Consider the following 5210-nt stretch of genomic DNA (forward strand, 5'->3'; position numbering starts at 1 on the left):
GTGTTCATTGATATTGAGAAATTTCGTTTTGTTGCCTGTCGCAGTGAAGGGCGGGGAGGCGTCGTCAGCAAGCCAACGGACGCATCGCAGCAGTGCAGAAACTGCGCAGGAGACCCACGAAGAGTTGTTTGCTCTCCATTCGACTGGTCGTATAAGGGGAACACCAAAGCAAGGCGAAGGTTAGAGCAAGCACGTCTGCATAGGAATTAACCCCGTGACACTCTGTTGGGGTGGAATGCCGCACAGCGCGAACAACCCTCGAGCGGGTGCAGACACTCGCTAGACACGCTGGCATCCGAGTGAAAGGGGACTTACCCTGGATGTAGTACCCTTTGGTTCAACTGGGTGCCTCCTGGCCCCTCAGCTCGCAAGGAAATCGAGCGGGGAAAGGGGATGGCTCGTTGCCTGGAAAAACACATGTACGAAACCTCAAAACCGTTTATTATGATTTTTGAGGGAAGCTAAATCCGCATTGAGACTCGAAACTATGAGAAGGCCAATTCTGGTTCGGTGTTCTGCAGATAACTGCTGGATACGCTGGGGTAATCCACGGGCCAGTCCCCTGTCCCCCTCTTGCCAGCGTGTCTGGTTGCAGTGTGCACCACCCTTGCGGGCTGTTCTTGATCAGCAGCGCTATGCGGTATTCCTCTCTAACGAATTGATTCACACATCACGAATATTCTCTAGGTCGAATATTCCATGTATTGCCTGCTGTTTCTCACTAAGGATTCTAATACAACAAGGACACTGCAGTGACCCGGCACTACACTGAGCGACTCTGTGCCCTGTTGCAGTGTGGGAGCATTACAATGAGCTAGTCCTCTAAAGTTTCGTTAGAGAGACGAGGGCGTTTATTAGATAGAACATTAAATGCTCCGTTCACTGTTATACCTAGGTCGCTTAGCGGCAATCAGTTAAACCATACTTCCGCACAGCAACCATAAGCCCGAACAACCCGTGGGGATGGTTTAGACGGCAACCAGCCGCAGTGGCATGCTGGGACGGGGGATTACTCCCGGGAGCACTTTGGGAGGCCCAACGGTCGAGTNACCAGCCGCAGTGGCATGCTGGGACGGGGGATTACTCCCGGGAGCACTTTGGGAGGCCCAACGGTCGAGTGACCCAACGAGCACCAGAACTATGCTTCTCACTGTTTTGGTTTGTCCTTGCCAATCCTTCCTAATAAAGGAACGTATATCTACCACTAGCGTGTCCCGTACTCGTACCAGCTGCCGTGTTTGTCTGCGAGCCCAGTTGAGGCACGCCAGTACCAACAGGAGGATAATGGCCTTTTCCCGTTGTAAGAACTCTCCGATAATATATGAATACTGTATTTTTCTCAGAAGGCTTTTTATATTGATACAACTTATAAAATGTTGTAGTGATCTTTATGCGTAGAAGGATACGAAGATCTGGTGTAGGGCATTGGCAACACACAGGTTGTAATGCCCAGGGGTTCACGGGGCAAGGCCCCCCGAGGAAGAAACCCTGCAACGCAAACACCAAATTTTACCAGCTGTAAACAGTTTGGACTCGCGGCGGCCGTGTAGAAATGAAGCCGAGATGGGCTTGAGGCGTCGGTATAGCACTTGAGTCCCAGGGGTTGTACCTCGGAGACCGTAGCGAACAGCGTTTGAACCCTAAGCTACTCTGACTAGATGCACACTCTGCATCTAGCTACCAATACACATGATTCTCGCTGAATCCACTATTAAACACCATAAATAACCAAAACACACTGGATTTCATATTATCTGTCCCCAAAGGAAAGTCCAAAATAGTAGAACTGCTCCCCACCCTCGCTGAGGGTGAGTGCCAGAGTCAGCCTCAGCCTCACACCCAGCCCCCAAGCCGGTGCCGGGTGGTGAGCACTCTGAGCCTATTATGCATCTTTTCTATATAAATGTGTCCTAATTCCTGCGATACTCTATAGTATTTAATAGTTTTCATGATACTAGGCCTCTAGAGGCCACACAGTGGAGCTATTGTAGTGCGTGTGCACAACAGACACGGTTTGTATATCCACGACACTGGGTGACAGGCCAGGAACGTGTTATGATCAACGACTGATAGAATTATAGGCAGGAAAGGAATCGCACAATTTGTAGATCGTAATAAAAGCGAGAGAACAAAGTTCTGGTCTTGTGTGGGACCGTCGCCCGCTTTGTCACTTCCGGACCAACGGGCTCGGTTCCGCACTGCCGAGCTCTGCTGCTGCAGCCAGCCGGCTGCATCCACTACCCAGGTGGCAAACAGGTGGCGTACAGCAATAACCACAGGCGAACGGTCAACATAAATCTCATTGTGAATAATAATATGAAATAATAACTAGGANCAGCAATAACCACAGGCGAACGGTCAACATAAATCTCATTGTGAATAATAATATGAAATAATAACTAGGAAGGGAATGTATGCCTCCCTATTGTAGTGCACCAGCAATGCACAGGCGAAGAAGTAGCTCCAGAAACTAGCATGCCGCGCGAAAGCAGGGAAACGCACACTATGAAGATTGAATACCCGAGACCAACAATTTACTGAACTGCTATTTCCGAAAAAGGGTGAGGAACTTAGTCCTGCTCCTTTGTGGGACATTAGACCATCTGGTCTCCTCGTGATCTCTCGTGGTAGTCCCCTATTCCGGCCGCCGTCTATGGCTGGTTCGGCTGCAGCTACCTGGCGGGTTGAGCCCGCTTGTGGATGCGGTGTGGAGAATCGCTTTAACAGATCTCTGTCGACTGACATTAATATGACGGTGAATGCAAGATTTACCTACCTCGTTAAGCAAGATGCCCTAATAAGAACCAATAACATAAAAAGAAGATGCCAGATAGGCATAACAAATCACTAGTTTCGTAGATAACCCTACCAAGTAATCGTCCGGATGAACTGAAACAGGCGCGAAGGTATGGAGATTATCAATGGAATTTAGTCAAACAAATGCCCAAAGAAGATGAAAAGGCGGAGTTTTGGCGTTTAGCCGGATGCCAGTCCCCTGGGTACGCTGAGAATGCTCCGCGGTCGGTCCTCTGCCCTCAAGGTGTCAGCATGCCCGGCTGCGGTATGCATTCACTTTGCGGATAGCTCCCAGTGAAGGAGCCGTATGATAGTCTGCTATAAGATCCTGTCGTTATCCTGTTACTTCTATCGGAACAGCTCTGGATCGAGTGCTTNCTTCAAAATCAATCTTTACACTAAAAAAATTGAGGCACCTAATACATTGTAGTTCTCACGCACTACACACTCTGTAGGGAACTCTTCTCTCTAACGAAGCAAATTGTATTTTGCTTCGTTAGAGAGAAGAGGTCCTTTGTGGCATAAAACATTCGATTTTGAATTTACCCTTTACACGGGCATCAGTCTGCGGAATCCGTTAGAGCGGATTACCGCGCAACACCCCTCATCAGGAACAACCCCCATAGGGGGTGCAGACGCTACTCAGGTGCATGCCGGGTCCGTGAACTACGTACTGTAGCACCCTGGGCAGGGGATTAGACCTTCACTAGTGGATTGTGTTATTCCGCGCGACTACTTCGCGGAATCACACACGATACTAGTGACCGTCGGGACTATTTCGTTAATTACGTCTGAAGTTTTCGGTTCTGCTTAATGGGACAGCGGGTGTAGAACCTTTGGTCGGCATTTTAGTTGCTTCCTATGTACGTACTTCCTAAAAGTCCTCCTCGCCTGTATAGTCGGTGGTGCCCTGTTGAACCCGAGAACGCCGACCTGTCCAGCGCCCGCCAGCTCAATCCCCCCCCCTGTGGAAGTTGGCTTCTGAATTGACGAAAATAACTGGCGTTTGGCATTTCTTAAGACGTTCGTGTGCCGATTGGCGTTTCGCTAAGCCGTTTATCTCCAATGGTATGTCGGTATCGGTCCCACCTCCGGTTTCTGAGCGTAATAACGACCGTTTTGTCGAAGTCATCAATTTCTACAGTTATTTAGTTTTCCTAAGGGGGGGTTTGCCTCATTAATTCCTAGGCTGTACATTCGGGAGTTCAGAGTAGGCATCTCTCCAGCAAGCGTGGAGGCACGCTGCAGGAAAGAGGCGCTGCGTCGATGGTNAAAAAAAACGCCGTCGTCGGGCTTATTACCATATTAACTTGGGCTTGGCTGGCACCGGCACCTGCACCAGGCATCTCGGCCCTCTGGCTGTGTCTCTGTAAGGGATACAGCCAGAGGCTGCTGTGTCGCTACCAGGTTGGCTACTATCTCTTTAACAGGTTTGCTGCTGTGTGGGTAGGAGGTTTGCTGCTGTGTGGGTAGGAGGTTTGCTGCTGTGTGGGTAGGTGGTTTGCTCCTGTGTGGGTAGGGTGTTTAGGGTTGTGTGGGTAGGAGGTTTGCTGCTGTGTGGGTATGAGGTTTGCTGTGGAGTCGCTAGCTGTTTTGCTGCTGTGTCCCACTAGGCGATTGCGAAGGTTGTCTCACAACTGCAACTCTTCACCCTCTCGAGCTCCACGGAGCAGGTGCCCCATACCCAACCGCATCTAGACTGGCGTGCATGCTTTTCCTCTTCCGTTCGATAGTTCTACACCTTACCGCCAGTCATAAATCTTAGAACACCGCTAAAGCTAACACACACAGATGCCTAACCCGGGATATGCAGCGAGCGGCGGATAGCTGCGGCTATCTGCGGTTCCCTATGGTTAGCCAACGGGGCCAGCTAAGGCGAAAATGGGGCACACATAAGAGCATTCACTACTGCAGCAGCGTTATTTTGGCTAGCCTTCCAAGCAGCACCTACGTTTCCCTTTTAAGCCGAGGCCAGCATGGCGGTCTGCTTCATTTTGGCCCTAGATGCACTTATGCTTGCCTGCACGCTGGCTACTAAATGCCCAGCAAGTGGTCAAAAACAATGAATAACACCTGCCTAATGTATTAGTGCATGCAGCAAATGTGGCAATGTTGCGCTAGCATCTGCGGTTGGCTTGCATCACTAGTTGCAGCGAAGGGCGTTGCAACTCATAAGGGCCTGTCCCTCTGCGCACCAGCGCTCGCCTTTGTACCGCTGTACCCAGGATGCCTGGAGGCTGGACGAAAGGCAGCTGCTTCTTGGAACTCTCTTACGTTAGGCATTTGACTACATTGCAGTTCCCCTTCGTCCTCAGCGAAGCGTGGGGATCCTCGCTACACTCAGTGCCTCTCCACCGCTGTAACGAGAGTTGTCAGTCCTAGCCAAGGAACGTAAGTGTATGGAACTTCAATTA

Source organism: Eimeria mitis, genomic scaffold (genome assembly GCF_000499745.2).
Source record: "Eimeria mitis Houghton genomic scaffold, Emh_scaff1104, whole genome shotgun sequence".
NCBI classification, from domain to species: Eukaryota; Apicomplexa; class Conoidasida; order Eucoccidiorida; family Eimeriidae; genus Eimeria; species Eimeria mitis.